The sequence below is a fragment of the Hemiscyllium ocellatum genome, chromosome 2, assembly GCF_020745735.1.
Source record: "Hemiscyllium ocellatum isolate sHemOce1 chromosome 2, sHemOce1.pat.X.cur, whole genome shotgun sequence".
Classification (NCBI taxonomy): Eukaryota; Metazoa; Chordata; class Chondrichthyes; order Orectolobiformes; family Hemiscylliidae; genus Hemiscyllium; species Hemiscyllium ocellatum.
Window position 1 is genome coordinate 74,830,152 of NC_083402.1, and position 20,120 is coordinate 74,850,271.

General features: G+C 39.1%; 1 protein-coding gene across 2 annotated transcripts in view; it reads left to right on the plus strand.

Moving 5' to 3' along the window:
- The window catches only part of prdm6 (PR domain containing 6), a 208,865-nt gene that overhangs the window by 7,463 nt on the left and 181,282 nt on the right, over nt 1–20,120 (plus strand). The gene's annotated exons all lie outside the window — the stretch shown is intronic.

A 20,120-nucleotide genomic window follows, 5' to 3' on the forward strand; every position in this document is an offset into this window, starting at 1 on the left:
TTGTCTTATAAAAGTGACATGACACAACATTAAGAATATGGAAATCATACTACTTCAGCTATATTAGAAATAAATGATTAATAATATAATATATAGTTAAACCCATTTTTGGAGCCTCTTTAACTCCTTTTGGACTGAATATATCAGTCTACTTTTGATACAGGCCTTTACAATACATGTTTTGAATTTCTGCATGAGACTGAACAGATAGTTTGCCAACAATGAGTTCTGGTCATTTAGAAACATTCATCATATACTGTGATGACTGTGACATTTTCCATGTCTTTGTTTGCAGTATATTTTCTACTTAAAAAGAGTAATGTGTGTTTTTATAACTGACTATTTTTTGGGGGAGGGATGGCACTTTATCTTTGCAGGCATTGATTTGAAATATATTTCTTATTTTAATAATTATTGTCTCCACATAAATGGGGAACTGCAAGAAATGTTGATATTTTCACATTCATATTTGTTGTTTTAAGCACTGTTCTGACATATGAGCCATAACATTAACATGGGGTCTTAGAACTATTGAAATATTCAACAAGTTGAATATGCAATGCAGAATAGCACATGCTGGCTAAACAAAACGTATCTGAATGAAATACAACTTATTCATCCTCATATCAACCAGCAGCTTCAAGCAGAGTGAAAATACCACGTTAGTTGTGAATCACCACAAGTTTCTAGCTCATTTCTGCAGCTTGCCTATTGAAACAAGATCCCACATTTAATGTCCACGTGATTTTCACGAAATGGTTGTGTTTCCAAATTAATTGCTCAGAAAGTCAAGCATGCCATTTATCAATGTAATTAACTTTTTAATGATACAATAATTGCTAATCACTGCCAATCAACTCTCTTAGCCAGAAAGTAAACAATCATGAGTGTGGAACCTAGTTTCTTCTGGTTGTGAAATGATTTAGGAGGTTTTAAACATGAAAAAAGAAAAATGATTTTTAAAATTCTACTTTTCACCTTTTCTCTCCTTATTTCTCCTTCTGTACCTGATTTGACATTGAATTCACCACTCTATTAAACACTTCTTCTCAATACTTTCTAATTTTGTTTCTTAATCCTTTAATCTCATTGTTTAAGATGATATCTGTTCTGTTGATCACTAGGGTTATCAATGATCCTGTTACCCTTGCTGCACTGTTACCAGCTTACACTTCCAGTGACTTTGTGGGCAGAATAATTTAAACACTAAGGCCCCAATTTGCATTCCTGAGTTGAGGGTGCCTATTCATGAGAAATTCATGCCTATGCTTTAGATTCAGTCCAGTGTGGGTGAGGGGTTACTGGATTGGGATTCAGACTGGGTATCCCAGGAAGAGTCTAAGAACTTGCCAGTTCCCAAAATGACCAGTGCATAGAGCCTGCCTGGGGACTTTTGACACTTTACTCAAAGATTAAAGATAAAGGTAAAACCAGCAAACTTCCATCTTGCTCTCATCCTTTACTCTCTAGTCCCATTCATACCAACCTGTGCTTCTGTGCCCATCGCACTGGCCCTTCATACTGCTATGCTAACCTATTCACCTCGCCTGGCTCCTTATATCCTGTAATGTCACACTGTGCCCATTTGGGAAATTCCACAGGTTTTCATACCTGCAATGCAGTCTATTCATGTCTAAGAGCTCTTCTCAACTATATGCACAATTGTCCCCATAGCCCTCTATCACGTCTATACTGAATCATAATACCTTCCCACTTCCCTATGCCCTTCCATCTCCATGCTAACTCAGCTATTATCGGAATTAGGCATCAATCATGAGGCAATTTGACAGAAAACAAAGTTACCATTCACTATTGAAAAGAACACACTGTCATTGATACACAAATCACCCGAACATTGAAATTGGTTTAACCGTTCCTTTATGTAAATTGACTCTACACACAAGTGCTTCATAACTTCTGTGAACAAACATTTCCATTCAATAAGTGGTCAGAGCTGTCTGTCAATAAGTACCCTATTGTGAAAATCAGTCACACAGCACAAATCTTATAATGGTTATATATGGCCAGGCGTTCTGAAATACCTTGCATGATTTTAACTCCACACATCTTTGTGACAGTTCAGAGTCATATAGTCATAGAGATGTACAGCATGGAAACAGACCCTTCAGCCCAACTCATCCATGCCAACCAAATATCCTAACCTAATCTAGTCCCATTTGTTAACATAAGTCCCTTAACAACTTTGCCAGTCACAGTGAATGTATGAAAATTTTAACACGAGCATGCTTTATCATGAATCCAAAGGGTATCTTCACTCGACCAAAGATGTCTTACCTCCACTAAATATGTCCTAGCAGCTGATTCAAAAGGGGAGAACATAACACTGCCTCAACATCATCTCTCACACCCCCTTACTCTCCATAGAGCTCATGACTCAGTTTTGTATTTGTGGACACTCCTTGACAGATTGATACTTGTTCAGAAGTTGGACGATCCAAAGAATTTATGAATCATTTCCACCCAAGTTTCTCCACAGCTAACAGTCTTCAAAGGTACTTGCCCCTGACCCTCCTTTGTCCCTGATGTCCACCATCAAAATGTCATGGGACCATATCTGCATGGGTACTTTACTACTCCAAAAGGAATTCCTTGAGAACAGATCTGCTGCTACCTGGTTAACTCTCCACACTCAAAGGTTCAAATGCCAGGGAGTCCAAAATCCCAAATAGTGGAGGCAGCTGGTTATTTAAATGGCAACATGTGCGTGAAATACAACCCGATCCAATCTCTGCCCCAGGGAAATGAGAGATGACAGCTTAGGAGGTTGATCTTGCAATGCGTGACTTCTTCCAGCACAGTGGGATGTGCTCTATCTTGATATAAATCTGGGCTAAATGTGCAATTATTAGTCTAACTAATGGATGTACTACCAGCTCTCTCTCTCCATCACAATCTGTCTCATTGTGCTTTCTGGAATTCAGGTGTCACTGATGGCCATCAAGACAGACATTCATGTTATTCCTTAGAGTACTAGGAACTGATGCTACCCCAAAAGCTGTCCAATGGGAAAGCACATCTGGAATAAAATCCAATGATATATTGCTTGCATTAGTAGTGAAAATTCAACAAGTCCAATATTATTTTGATTCCTGACAAGGCTAATATTAACATTTTGGATGATGGATGCAATAAAAGGGCATTGGTATTAACTAACTGTTAATATCTGTCTATAATTTTACTTTCAAAGAAAAAAAAACCTTTAATCTTTGCTGGAAATGTTTTTGTAATCCAGTTGTTTAAAGTGCTTTGATAATGCAGATACAGCTACCTAATTAACCTATACTGTTAGAGTTTCAAAGTTACAAAGTTCAAACAAGACTTGTGAAGTTGGGTGAGTATTTTCTTGCATTGTAAATTGAATGTTTTTAAAATATCTTTACGACTATTGAATTGTTTGGCAGTATCAAGTTGCAATTATCTCCACAATCTTGAAAAAAATCAATTATGTCATTTTGAATTCTCTTCGCAAAATGGATCAGGGCTCTTTCATTATGCTTCTACATAATTTACTTCAAAATAAGCTAGAATGTTTGAGATATGAACATCTGATATACTTTATATGGACTGTGGAAATGCTGCACAAAATAGGTTGAGAGTTCTTTCCTTGTTTTGTATTTTGTTGTACTCTTAATACTCAATTGAAACTGTGATTATAGTGTTGAAAAGCTAGGGTTGTTTTCTTATTCCTGTTCAGTTTTCAGGATGGTTTTTGATTTGCTACTTTCAAGTTTGTGCTATCAGTATTTTTGCACTAATTAAAGTTCAACAAAATGAAGTTGTGGATTTTTATCATTATTTTTTCATGTTTTAATGGGATGTGAACATTGCTGGCTTGCTAGAATTTGTTTCTCATCTATAATTGCCAGAATTGATCTTGCAAAGTTGATGATGAGCCACTTTCTTGAACTGTTTTTCTCACTTCATGCAGGTAAATCCACTGTACTGCTGGGAAGAGAGTGAAAGGCCAATGAAAGAATAGTGATTCCGTTCTATGTCAAATGCAGCTTGGAATGAGTCATACAGTTATACAGCACAGAAATAGGCCCTTTGGTCCAACTCCTCTGGGCCAACCTGATATTCTAAACCAATCTAGTCCCATTTGCCAGTATTTGGCCTGTATCCCTCTAAATCCTTCCTATAAATGCACCTATCCAGATCCTTTTAAATGTTGTAATTGTAGCTTCCTCCACTACCACATTCCATACACATCCTGCCCTCTGCGTGGTCCATTTTAAAGCTTGTCCCTCTCACCTTAAACCTATATCCTCTGGTTTTAGTCACCCCTACACTGGGAAAAAGACCTTGGCTATTCAATCCATCCAATGCCCTTCATGATTTTATAATCCTCTATAAGATGACCCCTCAGCCTCTGATGCTTTAGGGAAAATAGCCCCAGCCTATTCAACCTCTCACTATAGCTCAAACCCTCCAAGCCTGGCAATACCTTTGTAAATCTTTTCTGAACTCTGTCAGGTTTTTCAACATTTTTCCTATAGCAGGGAAACCACAATTGTACGCAATATTTTAAAAGTGGCTTCATCAGTGTCCTGTACATCACAATATTAATTTACCAGCAGTAATGTTTTCTTGCATCTGCTTCCTTACCTTCCCAGATAGTAAAGATCATGACTTTGGAAGTTGTCATCAATGGAGCTCTGGTGAGTTACTATAGTGCATCTTCCGTACAGCACACTGCTGCCACTATGAACAATTTGGTAGAAGTGAATATTTAACTTAATGGGCGGGGTCCTGGTCAAACATTGCTTTGTCCAGGACTGTGGCAGCCATCTTGACTGTTCTAGAAGTTGCAATTTTCTAGGCAAGTAGAGAGTATTCTGTAGCACTTCAGATTTGTGCCGTATAGCCTTTGATGAGACAGGAGATGATTTACCATAGAATTCCAAATCTCTGACCTATGGATCCCAGTGTTTTACCCATACTACATTAGTTTGGTTAGGGACACAGTTAGTTTTGTGCATCAAGCTTCTGTGCCATTGCTGGATGTTGTCAGGGTCCATAGCCTTTGCAGTATGTAAGATTGATCCAAGTCATTAGCAGGCCATTTGTTACAAAGACCACATGTAATCTAAAACCTTCTTTATTTTGCCCCAACAATAGAGCTGCCAGAGGAATGATGGAGGCTGGTACAATTGCAACATTTAAAAGGCATCTGGATGGATGTATGAATAGGAAAGGTTTAGAGGGATATGGGCCAAGTGTTGGCAAATGGGACTAGATTAATTTAGGATATCTGGTCAGAATGGACGAGTTGGACCGAAGGGTCTGTCTCCAAGCTGTATGGGTCTATGACTCGAATAGGGAAAATCTGGATTCTATTTCAGAAAAGTTGTGACAACATTCTAGAAGAAGATATAAATACTTTTACTAAATGTAAATACTAGAGTGGGTCATTAAGCTATGATGAAAGCATTGTGAGCACAAAATAGTTAAGAAAATTTTTTTAACATGTCTGACTCTGAAAAGAGTACATTGTTATGTTGCATTCCATGTTCTATACCAATTGTCCCCATGAAAGTCTCTCTGAGCGGGACTGTCAAGCCTGATGTCAATTCACGGCAAATTAAATGCAAATTTGTTTGGTCTACTCAGGCTGATTGAAAACTAGATTGAGATTGCCCAAAGCCATTTCACTGACAGTTGTATAATTACAGTTAACAGAAATGATCAGCTTTCCTGTCTGAGCTGGAGACAAACTGAGCACCTATGATGGTGTCTTGTACTCCATGTATCTTCCCTATGTTTCCTACAGATAATAGTATTGTTCGTAATAAAATACAGCAATGTAAAGAGAATTGCATTAGTGTTTATAACATTTTAGTACATGAATCCCAGTTATAATGATAAACACAATTTTTCATATGCAAAATTACGGTTGTATTATCTATTATAATTTTTTTTTGCCATTTCCAGGCATTTGCAAGACAGTGGGAGCTATAGGGAAAAAATGCCAATTACAAATAGACTTACAAATCCAAAGCCCATAGACCTTGCAAGAATTTGTGGCAACAATTTACTTCTTTAGCAAATGTCATAACATTTTAAACATAATGCAAAATTATTTGCAATAATTCAGTAATATTCCACAAAATTCTGTTCAGGTCCTTGGTGACTTATCTCAATTTGGGGAGAAGTGATAGCATGTTCATTGCTAGACATTTTGAAAAATGTGAAAAAAATGTTTGTATTTGTATAGTGCTTTATCATGGCTCTTAGAAGCGTCACACTGAATTATTTTGAAATACAATGATTGTTGTTCTGTAAGCAAATATAGCATTCAGTATGCAGTCTGCAGGATTCCACAAACAACAATGAGATTAATGACCAATTTATCTGTTTTTGGTCATGTTGGTAGAGGCAGGAGTTCTTTCCAGGAAACCAAGTGATCTCATTGTTCTTCTTTAAACATTGCAATGAATGTTCCACATCCACATAAATTCAAGAAATAGGCAGAGAGGGTGATGTTTTCTTCAGTATACAATAGTTCTCACAAAGCCACACTTGCTTAGAACTACACTGAAGAGTCAGTCTAGAGTGAGACTTCATCCCATTAACAAATTTAAAGGCAAAAGTGTAACTGGTTACAAAATAGAAGCTAGTCAGAAAGGAAATAGCGGAGGTTTGAGCTGCCATTTTTCAATCCTCAGAAAAGAAAATGTAACATGCCTATTAAATTATAGAGATGAGTAAAGACTTGGTAATTTATAGGTGAATTAGTCTGCAGTCAGTACAAGCAAATTTTGATAAGTTTTAACTCTTGGTAGGAACCCTTTGAGTTTGAGTTTGATGTGCAGCAGATTTTAAATGTTGGGCTCCATTTGAACTTTGCCAGACAATCTATTTTGAGCAGGTAGCCAGCAGGGGAAGACAAAGAGACGGTGTACCAGAGTCTAAATCTGACACCAACGTAGCAGCAACAAGGTAGGCTACAGGTGGTAAGAAGTCTGTGGTTTTACAGACTGCATCAGTGGAGATGTGGTCACAACAGAGACTTAAACAATAGCTCTTTCTGGCCTCAGGAAAGAAGACTTTTTGTCATATTATTTCAATTATTTTGCTGCCTTTTCAACAACTTTACCTGATGGGATACCCACCTATTTGTGAGCAACTTAAAATGCTTTTGGGATTTCATGTATGTCTTATTTACCTGTAAGTAATATGGGTTAAGCAGCAATATGGATTAAGCAAAGCCAACTTGCATGGATTTGATTAAGAAAAATAATGTTTGAGAAACTTAATAGAATTTATTTTGCTTAACCCCATGCTGTTGTATAAATCTGATCCATAACAGTCACCCAGTCAACTGACTAAACTGGTCCCCCGAGGAGTCTGAGTTTCTCTGGGAACGTACACTTTACATGCATGCCATGGTCTGCAGCTGTGAATAGTGATGGTAGAAGTTCCAATTTTCTTTCCATCCATATGTCTGCTAAGAAATCTCCACTGGTATTGCTGTCTGTCACTGGGGCATATTAGAAAGCCTTACAAATTGATAGTTAACCCATTGTGAACACACCATCCTTGCTTATCAAGTCCTGGAGTAGGCCTTGTACTTGGAGATCCAGCACAGGAGTAGCAATCACCCATTGCAACAGAAGACCTCCTGGTCTTGCAATAATTTGGTTTGAACATAGATATTTTTGTTCTGATAAAGGTTTTGAAAGAATAATGAGGGCATCTCATTTGTACAAAACAGATGGGCATATGCAAAACTTTGGACACATTTCCAATACCCACCATCAGAGTGGACGATTTATTTGATCCCACCCATGAATTCTTCAGCTCTTTACATGGTGGGCAACCATTAAGAATTTAAAAGAGAATTCTTTTCTTGAAGTGTGTCTAGGCTGCTATCCTGCTTTGCAGCAAGAGTGGGGATTCGCATGTGCTGATTTAGAGATTCCTCAACTCATTCAGTGTACAGATCTCCCCAGATAAAGTGGGCAAAGACAATTGGAAACTCCTAAAACCAGTGCCAACCTGGCCCAATTGGGCCTCTGTCTCTCAGAATTTTGTGCAAGGTTGACCAAGATTCTAAGTTGAGAGTGTGGTGCTGGAAAATCACAGCAGGTCAGGCAGCATCCGAGGAGTAGGAGAATGGACATTTCGGACATAAGCCCTTCATCAGGAATGAGCCTTTCATTCCTGATGAAGGGCTTATGCCCAAAACATCGATTCTCCTGCTCCTTGGATGCTGCCTGACTGGCTGTGCTTTTACAGCACCACACTCTGATCACCAGCATCTGCAGTTTTCACTTTCTCTGACAGAGATTCTAAGGCATTTTGGCCCTAGGTTACCTACTAAGATTACCTATACAGTTAATGCTGATTATTTGTAACTATTTTAGCAGCTCCAGAATGAGCACTTGGCTATGTGTTATCAGTCTCACTGTTGAGTCAGGAAATGATGGATTTGAACCCCACTCTGGTACTCCAAGTAGTGGAGATTTGAATATGTGCTCAAATATGAAGAAGACATCTTCTGGGATACTTATATCCAAATGGTGTTAGATTGATAGCAATCTTACCTCTGAGTCATAAGAGTTGGATTTTGGTCCTACTCCAACGAGTTCTTGAAAACAGGGATCTGAGCGCTAGCTCGGAATGCCGGATTGAGACTCAACAGACATGTTCGTGCAGGTGACCCAACTGTATTAAAGGGTAGATGGGATTCTTCAGCCAACCTTGCAGATCAACTGAGAAAAAAATAACCCAAACATGAAAAAGGCCATGAAGAAGACAATGAGAAAATTCTTCTCTAGTAATGAGTGTAAAAATCTCATGTGAGACAATGAGCTAGAACATGTCTTACAGCAGAATATAATGGATGAACAGTATTTCCTTTTAGTGTGTTTTCTGTTTTGTAAGTTTCTTAATGTGTGCTGTAGTTTCCTCATTTTGGTAATACATTTATTATCGTTAAAAGTAGTATTTGTCAATAATATGGACTGCAGTACACTTGAGTATATCCATTGAAGAAAATTATAGCATAGGATCCATAATTGACCATGCCTTTGAATATATTGCTATTATATTATTTTTCCTGATGTTTAATGTTATTACTTGCAAAGTAAATCTGCATTTTTAACTGTTAGATAGATAGAATCTAAGACACTTTGTTAAAAGTTTTCATCTAACAGTTTTTTTTCAGCAGAACATAAACTGCTTTAGTTTCATTCATTGACGTTTAATAGACAGAAAATCTATTGAAGTTATAGTTCTATGAGAATATCTCTAGAAATCGCAAAGTTGTTTTGTTGATTGAATTAGGAAGTGGAACAGATTGAAAGAAAGGAAGATCAAGGCTAGTCACTGAGCCCCAGACAGTCATTTATTGCTCAATACAACTTTATTTGCTTATTACTGAAAAAAAGGAAAAGAATGTAAAAGAAAAGCAATGTTGTGCGTAAATCCAGAATATGATGTAATATGAAAGATTCAATGACTTATTTTATTCTCTCAGTTGTAAGGTAATGAAGGGGAAAAAAATAAATAATTAATGTGAGCTGTATGCTATAAACTGATTGTAGATGTTTTCTTATGAGATGGTTGAACTAAGATTAGCTGATTGACCCTCTCATCGGTATTTATCTTTTGATGTTTGGATGTTTCTGAGTTAGTAAAAGATTTTTGAAAAAAAATTATTTTGATAATGTAAACATTTTTGCTCAATTTACTTTACAAAATCTCAGTTCCAGGTTTTGACTAGAATTGGGATTTTGCTTTGATAAGATTTATCTATGATATTTCCACATTTCAGCTCAGCCTCAAATTTCTGATTAAAAGCAAATTACTGTGGATGCTGGAATCTGAAATCAAAAGCGAAAATGCTGGAAAATCACAGCAGGTCTGGCAGCAACTGTGAGGAGAGAAAAGAGCTGACATTTCGACAAAGCTGACAAAGCTTTGACAAAGGGTCGGTTAGACTCGAAACGTCAGCTCTTTTCTCTCCTTACAGATGCTGCCAGACCTGCTGAGATTTTCCAGCATTTTTTCAAATTTCTGATTACCCAAGTCTTTATATTTAAAAAAACCTTTGCCAATGTTTTAATTCCTTCTACTATTTGATTCAGCAAAGATTTACCAACATACAACTTAAAGCAGAAGGACTCTGCTCGGGCACTCAAGTCTGCTCTGTCATTCAATAGAATCACAAATTTTTCTGTTTGAGTTTTGTTTTCCACATTCCCATGTACCCTCAATAACCTTTGATTCCTTTGGCTAACAAGAATCTATCTACCTCTGCCATAAAAATTCTGCCTTCTGAGGCAGAGAATTCCAAAATTGCACAATGTCTGTGTGGAAAAAAACTCCTAATTTCTGTCCTGAAAGATCAACCCTAATTATAAAAAAAACCCTTATTCTTGATTCATCCACATCCACCTTATCAGGATGATTCAGGATCTTAAATGCCTCAATTAAGTCACTCTTCTAATCTCCAATGGAAACATGACCAGTTTGTCAAATTTTTCCTCATGAGACGACTTGCTGACATATGCAAGCATACAAGTTAGCAGCACAAATTTACTTTTGAGTTTTTGAGCTTTTGAGTCTACACTGACATTCAAAAGTTCATTTAATTGTAAACCCCAAATCTCAATTCCTGACTACTTTCGATACCTTTCAGCCCCTTGCTTTAATCTCTGATTTAAATGTGTAACCCCTTACATTTAATCAGTGACCCTTAGTTCTAGATTCCGCATTAGAGGAAACATCTTCTCCTCATCTACCCTGCTGAGGATCTACTGTTTCAGTCAAACACCTCTACATTTCTAAACTCCAGCTAGCCAGTCCAGCCTTTTCTCATAAGATAACCCTCTCATTCTAGGCATTAGTTTGGAAAGCTGCTCCTCTGAACTTCATCCAATATCTTTACTTTCTCCCTGAAATAAGGTGGCCAACACTGTACTCAGTACCGCAGATATGGTCTCATCAATCCCCTGGAGTATAATTAAAGCATAACCACCATACGTTTGTCTTCAAAGTTTGCATTCTACTGCCTTTCTTAATGCTGTGCCTGCATACTAATCTATTGTGAATCATACATGAGTACACCAAGATCTCTCTGTATCTTGGGGTTCTGCAGTCTCTCACAATTTACATAATATACTCACTTTTATTCTTACTGCCAAAATGGATATTTTCACATTTTCTCACACTCTACTCTATTTGCCACATATCTGCACAGTCATTCCACTTATTTATAGCATCCTTTTGTCTGCTTCATAGCGTCCTTGCCTTCTGATCATTGTGTATCAGTAAATTTGGCAAACAAACCTTCTATTCCTTCATCGAAATCAAGTAGGTTCACAAGATTGATTCCAGAGATGAGGGCTTTGTCTTATAAACAGAGATTGAGGAGTTTAGGGCTATACTCTCTGGAGTTTAGATGAATGAGAGGAGACTTATATGTGATGTATAAGATGTTAAAGGAGATTGACGCAGTAGATGTAGAGCAGATGTTTCTTTGTGTGGGGCTGTCTAGAACAAAAACTCATGGTTTTAGCATCAGGGATAACAGACTTAAAACAGAGGTGAGGAGGAATTATGTCTCTCAAAGGCTTGAATCTGTGGAATTCACTACCCCAGAGCGCAGAGGTGGACCGAATAGATTTGAGAAGATAGACAGATTTTTAAATTAGTAATGGGTTGAAGGGTAATGGAGCGTAGGGATGCAAGTGGAGTTGAGGCTGAGATGAGAGCAGCAATGATTGTATTTAATAGTGGAACAGGCTTGAGGGACTTACCTTCTCCTGCTCCTAGTTCTTACATTCTTATGTTTATGTAAATTGTAAATGGCTAAGCTCCCATCAATTCCTATGGCAAACCACTCACTACATCTTGCTAACCTATAAAAGGTCAATTTAAGCGTGCTCTCTGCTTCCTGTTATCTGCGATTCTTGCCAATTTGATACCTTCGGGGCGGCACGGTGGCACAGTGGTTAGCACTGCTGCCTCACAGTGCCAGAAAACCAGGTTCAATTGCCGCCTCGGGCAACTGTCTGTGAGGAATTTGCACGTTTTCGCCGTGTCTGCGTGGGATTCCTCCAGGTGCTCTGGTTTCCTCCCATAGTCCAAAGATGTGCAGGTTGGGTGAATTGGCCATGCTTAATTGCCTGTAGTATTAGGTGGAGGGGTAAATGTAGGGGAATGGGTCTGGGTGGGTTGCTCTTTGGACGGTTGATGTGGACTTGTTGGGCCGAAGGGCCTGTTTCCACATTGTAAGTAATCTAATCTAGTACATAATTACCTTTTATTTCCTACAATAACCTTTGTTTTGACATCTTATTGAAGACCTTCTGGGAATCGAAACTCAGGACCTCTCCTGTTTCCCCATTATCCACAGTATGTGCTATTTCCTCAAAGAACACCAATAGATTTGTCAAACATCGTTTCCCTTTGATGACAAAGCTCTATGTGATAAGGTGATCAACCACTGGAAGTGAGTGTATTGGAAACATGAAAACATAGAAAATAGGAGCAGAAATAGTCCGTTTGACTCTTTAACACCTCTAGCCTGCAGAAACTTGTTGACTCTGCCTGATTACTTCGAAGTTATCCAAATGCCCAACTGTAATTTACTTAATAATAGCCTCTAACATTTTCTCTCTGACAAATGTGAAGCTAACTGGCTTGTATTTGCCTGCTTTCTGTCTCTCTTCATTTTTGAATAAAGGATTTCCGTTAAGTATCTTCCAATTTAATAGGGCAATCCCGAAATCATGGATGTTTTAGAAAATTAAAATCAAAATATAAACAACCTTGAATAAAGGCAAAATACTGCAGATTCCAGAAATCTGAAACAAATACAGAAAATGCTGGAGAAACTCAGAAACCGCGGCATCGGCTGTGGAGAGAAAAACAGAGTTAACACTTTGAGTTCAATGTAACTCTTCAGAAAAACGTTCTGAAATGTTAACCCTATTTCTCTCTCCACAGACACTGCCAGATCTGCTGAGTTTCCCCAGTATTTCTGAGTTTGCATCAACTATTTCAATGGCTACTTAATTAAGGCCCTTAGATGAAGTCCACCATGAGCTAAATATTGACTAGCCTGCAGCTTCCTTGGTACCATTTGTGTGGTGATTGTGATTTTTCAGAGTTCCTCCCATCTTTTCATTTTTTTTGATTTATCATACCTTTGAGATGTTGCTAGTATCCTCAATAATGAAGACTGGTACAAAGTACCTGTTCAATTCATTTTCCAGTTCCTTATTTTCCATTATTAATTCTCCAGTCTGACTTTCTCCAGGACCAATGCCCACTTTCTTAACTCTTCTCTTTAAATATCTCGAGAAAGTCTTACTGTCAGGATATGCAGTAAGCTATTACAGAGTGTAATGAGGAGAAATTTCTTCACTCAGAGGGTGGTGAAACTGTGGAATTCTCTACTGCACAATGCTATGGAAGCTGAATTACTGAATGTATTTAAGGAAAAAAATTGATAAATTTCTGGAAGCAAAAGGCATTAAGGAGTCAAATGGACTATCTCTGCTCTGATTTTCATGTTTTCATGTTTCTAATGCATTCATTTCCAATGATTCATCATCTTATCACATAGAGCTCTAAATTTCCATGTGATCCACTTTCTTTGCACCTCTTTGATGTTTCTTTCCTTTCTACCTATTGCTCTGTAGCTCATGTATTTCTTTAGAACTGATCATCTGCCTCTATAGATGCACATTCTTCATGGAATACCCTTCTTTTCCACAATTCAATGTCACTGGACAGTGTCATCCATAGGCACAAGGCCAGTTTACAAGGATGTGATTATGACACTTAGTCCCAGTACATCCTGAGAAATGCAGAGTAATTGGGACAAACTTACTTCCTGTTTTGTTTGTAAAAATTAGATTACTTGGGTATGGAGCTTGGGGAAAGAAATAGAGAACTAGCTCAATTTTCTCTCTATTTCAGTTGATCAGCAAAGATTCATGTGGGGTCCCCTGCAGATTTGCGTGCCTATCTGGTCAGTATTAGTGTGCCTGCTGCAATGTGATACAGCAACGGGGAGAATGTCTCATTACACCACAATTAATAGTGATGCAGTATAAAAGTTGTCAAGTATTAAGTGCATGAAATGTTCTTTGCTGTTGATCTTGTATTGGCAAGAAACATCCAAGAAACTGGACGTAAACCAGATGAACCATATGAATCATATTAGAAAAGCAAAATTCTAAACTGAAATGAGAGACACAGCGGTATCCCTGGCAATGATTATAATATGGTAAACTCACACTTGGTGTTGAAACGTTATGATCATTTTTGTTGCACATTGTGATTTTGAATGAGGATAGAAGGCACAGTGACCAAAAGGGTTATTTACCAGATGGGTTGCAATCCCGTCATTGCAGGAGGCACAAGGAGAGGACCTGCAGCCCTTCAGAATGGCACTTAACAGGTGAGAGAGATGTATGTGGCTGAGGCAGGCACAAATAGAGAGACCTGTTGCAGGCAGGATGATGAGGTTGGAAGCCAAGTGACAGACTGGGTTGTGGCCTTTGATTCCTGTGATTCTGTCACAGGCACATAGATCCTCTGGCCCTGGAAGGTACTCAGCTGTTGCTAAGTGGCCACTCCAATGAACTGCAAGTAGCGTCACACTCTGGTCATGTATTTGGGGTCACTCCAATTATGGAAACCATTAAATCACACCACGGTCAGCGTAATTTGGCTTCCTGCCATCTCATTGAAGCAGATATTCCCTGGAAATAGAAACCTGATGTGGCTCTCCTCTAGTTTCCCCCATTTGCTTCCAATTCCACCTCCAAGGATCAGGAAATTCAGCTCAGCATGTTTGGAAAAGGTACCAGCACGTTTTATTTTAACAGACTCCGTGAGTGGCATGTACTGAGTGTCATAGACTTTGATCAATCAACTTAAGCATGCAAACCACTACAGATAGCATTGATTGAAATACCACCTACTAAAGGAAAATACAGACAGATCAATCAGCATTCACACTGTACTTTCAGATCTACTCTTGTAATAGAATATCTATGTTTTAAAAACATTACCAGCTATTGTTGCTGTTCAGAGCAAAAAGGTCAAACCTACTGAAATTTGGTGAAGTTCAGGTTCATATTTTGTGTAAAATAGCAATTTTCTCAAATTATGGCTAAATTGGTACCCATACTTGTAAGAAAGTCTTTAGAAAACCAAATTTTCGTTAGATTATTGACTTAAACAATACATTTTGTATTTTTGGATTTAATTCAGCAAGAATGAAAACATAATTATAGCTAAACAGGTTGTTTGTTTGGAAAGTGGTCATCTTTTTCTCATTATTATCTTTATAATTCTGCATAATTCGCATATTTTCCAATGATATGAAACAGTTACATGAATGTACTAGAAATATAAGAGCTGACTTCAGAATTCCCTTGACACCAAAAAGAATCAAGGGCTCACTGGAGTCCATATAATATCCCTTACTCCTGATTGAACCGTCTTCCAGCCAATCTGTTCAAGCTCATTCTTATATTGAAGATTCTGCTGCAGCTCTCTGATTAATAGGCACATCTAGTTTCAATGGCATTGTGCTGGACAGCCTGAGTTTTTCAGGTTAGACCTGGTCCTACTTAATGCATATGACAGCTGCTGCCTATTAGTCCTGTAGGTCTATGTGTTTTATTTAACTGCTGACAAAAGTGTCCACACTATTTTTAATTTAATCACTTTGTGAATTCTTTGATACGTATTTTGTGACTGGAAGATTTTGGTGCTTTCTGAATGTGCTAAGTAAGCAATTGACAGAACCAAGATGAATTGTTGAAAGGAAAAAAAACTATACTGGGAATTTCCTCCGGTCTTTTGAATTGGCCACCATAACTTTGAATTGATATCAACAGGAATCCTTTTTTCTGCAATCTGCCATAGAAAAATAAAGGAGAATGCCATGTCTTTTGGATGAGATATCAAACTGTATTCTGTGAACCACCTCAGGTGAAGATAACATACTTAATGTCACTATTTGGAGAAGAGGAAGGGAATTCGATGTCTTGCCCTTGTATTTACCCTGTAAGAAATATCACTAAAATAGAATGTATCTGGTCACTATCATATTGCTGTCTGTGGGACCTTACTTTGTGCAAATTGACAGGAATGGAGTGTTTGAGTTATAAGGAGAAGCTGGATAGGCTGAGTCGTTTTTCACTGGAGCATATGAAGAGGAAAATGCAGGGGGATGGGTCTGGGTGGGTTGTGCTTCGGAGAATCAGGTTGAACTTGTTGAGCTGAAGGGCCTGTTTCCACACTAAGTAGTCTAATCTAAAAAAAAGAAAAAAAGGTGGCAGTAGTTTAGTTTGGGATTATGGTTGGCATGGACTGGTTGGACCAAAGGGTCTGTTTCTGTGCTGTATGACTCTATGACTTCATTGAAACAAAAGGGTGCACACTTCAAAACTACCTCATTGGCTTTAAAACAACTTGGATGACCTGAGATTATGGTTGGTGCTGTGTTGTATCTCATGATCAGTTTGTCAGTATTCCTTTAAGAGCCACAGAATCTCAAACTTTAAAAGTAATGATTAAGGAACATTACTGTTCCTTCAGTGTTGCTGGGTCAAAATCCTGGAACACTTTTACTCTAGTGATGGAGAGGGATAAGTGTGCACTGCAGGGCAAGATTATAGCTGGGGGCAGGGAAATTATGATGCGGTGAGGCATGACTTAGGATACGTGGCTTGGAAAAGTAGACTTCAAGGGAAGGGTGCAATCGATATATGGAGCTTGTTCAAGGAGCAACTATTGAGTGTCCTTGATAAGTATGTACCTGTCAGGCAGGGAGGAATGGGTCATGTGAGGGAGCCGTGGTTTAATAAGGAATTGGAATCCCTTGTTAAAGGGAAGAGGGCGGCCTATGTAAAGATGAGGCGTGAAGGTTCAATTGGGGTGATTGAGAGTTATAAGGTAGCCAGGAAGGATCTAAAGAGAGAGAGCTTAGAGCAGCAAGGAGGGGACATGAAAAGTCCTTGGTTGATAGGATTAGGGAAAATCCAAAGGCTTTCTATAGGTATGTCAGGAGTAAAGGAATGACTAGGGTAGGAATAGGTCCAGTCAAGGATAGTGGTGGGAAGTTGCGTGTGGAGGCTGAAGAAATTGGGGAGACACTGAATGAATACTTTTTGTCAGTATTCACTCAGGAACAGGACATTGTTGCCGATGTGAATATTGAGTCACAATTAATTACAATGGATGGCTTTGAGGTATGTAGGGAAGAGGTGTTGGAAATCCTGGAAAGGGTGAAAATAGATAAGTCCCCTGGGCCTGATGGCATTTATCCTAGGATTCTCTGGGAAGCAAGGGAGGAGATTGCAGAGCCAATGGCCTTGATTTTTATGTCCTCGTTGTCTACAGGAATAGTGCCAGAAGACTGGAGGATAGCAAATGTAGTTCCCTTGTTCAAGAAGGGGAGTAGGGATAACCCTAGTAACTATAGGCCGGTGAGTCTTACCTCTGTTGTGGGCAAAGTCTTAGAGAGAATTGTAAGGGATAGGATTTATGAACATCTGGATAGGAATAATGTGATCAAGGATAGTTAGCATGGTTTTGTGAAGGGCAGGTCATGCCTCACAAACCTTATTGGATTCTTTGAGAAGGTGACTAAGGAGGTGGACGAGGGTAAAGCAGTAGATGTGGTGTATATGGATTTTAGTAAGGCGTTTGATAAAGTTCCCCATGGTAGGCTACTGCAAAAAATATGGCGGTATGGCATTGAGGGTGAGTTGGAGGTTTGGATTAGGAATTGGCTGGCTGGAAGAAGACAGAGGGTAGTAGTTGATGGTAAAGGTTCATCTTGGAGTGCAGTTACCAGCGGTGTTCCACAAGGATCTGTTTTGGGACCATTGCTGTTTGTCATAAATGACCTGGAGGAGGGGCTAGAAGATTGGGTGAGCAAGTTTGCGGATGATACGAAAGTCGGTGGAGTTGTTGACAGTGAGGAAGGATGTGGCAGGCTAGAGCTGGGCAGAAAGGTGGCAAATGGAGTTCAATGTAGGTAAGTGTGAAGTGATTCACTTTGGTAAGAGTAACAAGAAGATGGGGCACTGGGCTAATGATCGGATACTTGGTAGTGTGGATGAGCAAAGGGATCTTGGTGTCCATGTACACAGACCTCTGAAAGTTGCCACACAGATAAATAGTGCTGTGAAGAAGGCATATGGCGTACTGGCTTTTATTGGTAGAGGAATTGAGTTCTGGAGTCCTGAGGTCATGTTGCAGTTGTATAAGACTCTGGTGCGGCTGCATCTGGAGTTTTGTGTGCAGTTTTGGTCACCATACTATAGGAAGGATGTGGAGGTACTGGAACGGGTGCAGAGAAGGTTTACCAGGATGTTGCCTGTTATGGTAGGAAGATCGTATGAGGAAAGGCTGAGGCACTTGGGGCTGATTTCATTGGAGAAAAGAAGGTTTAAGGGTCACTTGATAGAGGTGTACAAGATGATTAAGGGTTTAGATAGGGTTGACCATGAGAACCTTTTTCCAGGTATGGAGTCAGATATTACGAGGGGGCATAGCTTTAAATTAAGGGGTGGTAGGTATAGGACAGATGTTAGGGGTAGATTCTTTACTCAGCGAGTCGTGAGTTCATGGAATGCCCTGCCAGTAACAGTGGTGGACTCTCCCTCTTTATGGGCATTTAAATGAGCATTGGATAAGCATATGGAGGAGAGTGGGCTAGTGTAGGTTAGGTGGGCTTGGATCGGCGCAACACCGAGGGCCGAAGGGCCTGTACTGCGCTGTATTTTTCTATGTTCTATGTTCTATTCCCTACCATCATTATAGATGTACACTAAATGGACTGCAACAGTTCAAGAAAGCAGCTCACCACCAACTTCTGAAAGGCAACAAGGAGTAGGCAATAAGTGCTGGCCTAGCCAGTGACTCCCATATCCTGTAAATGAAATAAAAATATATAAACTGAAAATCATTTTAAACAATATCATAGCATGTAACTTGAGGGCACAAAGGTCTCAGTCACCATCTTAATAGGTGCCACTTGAAGCCTTACATTCTGGTAGAAGTATGTTACTCTTTGCAGTTGAGTAGCTTAACTTGAGCCCAGTCACTGAAGTGCCTGTGAATGAAATATTTGTCTATTTTAGTGAGCTTTAATAAACATCCATTAGATCCTTCAATGCTATATAACCTGCAACTAGCTTCTTATATTATGGGAGACAGCGTAAGAATTGCTGCAGAAAGTGAAGGTGATCTGCTCAAGGCAAAACATGCCTTATGGTTAGCAGCAGTGCCTGTCTAGAAAGAAACAATTTCAGTATCTCACTAGATTGAAAACCTATTTGGAAATCAACCTGACAATAGCCCAGCTTTGCATGGTCAGGAAGGAGAGGTCATATCTGAAGTGAGACACAGCTCGAGTGAATGTATAGTTGGGGAATTTGGAGGCAGTCGGAATTTGGTGCAAAGGGGAATAGGCTCTTTTTGTTTGCTTTTTTGCTTCATAGTTTAACAGGATGAGTTGAAGCTCAGGTTTTGAGCAGCATCAAGGACAGCCATGTGTTTATTTGTTGGTTATAGCTGCTAACTTGAATACCAATTATCGTTTACTTTCAGATTGAAGGCAAATAGGGAAAATATTTACAGATTACAAGCTAAAAAACCAGCAGGAAATTTTTAAGACAATAAATTAAGAGCTAAGTAAGTAGAGATGCTTGGCCAGCCAATGTGTTGTATTTGCATGATGTAAAAGAGGGTGGACCCCATTGTGGATCCTGGTAACCACACTGATAGCCAGTGTTGATTGCTTGAGGAAATCCTGATCAGAGTTAATCAGCTGGAGTCTGAGCTTCAAACACATCATGGGGAGTTACCTGGATGCTGTGTTTCAGGAGGCAGTCATATTTCTTAGATTAACTACATTGAACTCAGTCAGGGACAGGAGAGTATGACAATGAGCTCGGCAGGTAGAGGGTTCCAGGAGGTAGTGCTGAAGGAACCTCAGCTCCTGAGCTTGTCTAAGAGGTTTGAGTTTTCTGCTCCTGTATGGATGAGAGCAGGGGCTGTAGGGCAAACAACAAACTGACCATAGCACAATGGTACAGGGACCCATTCAAGAAGGG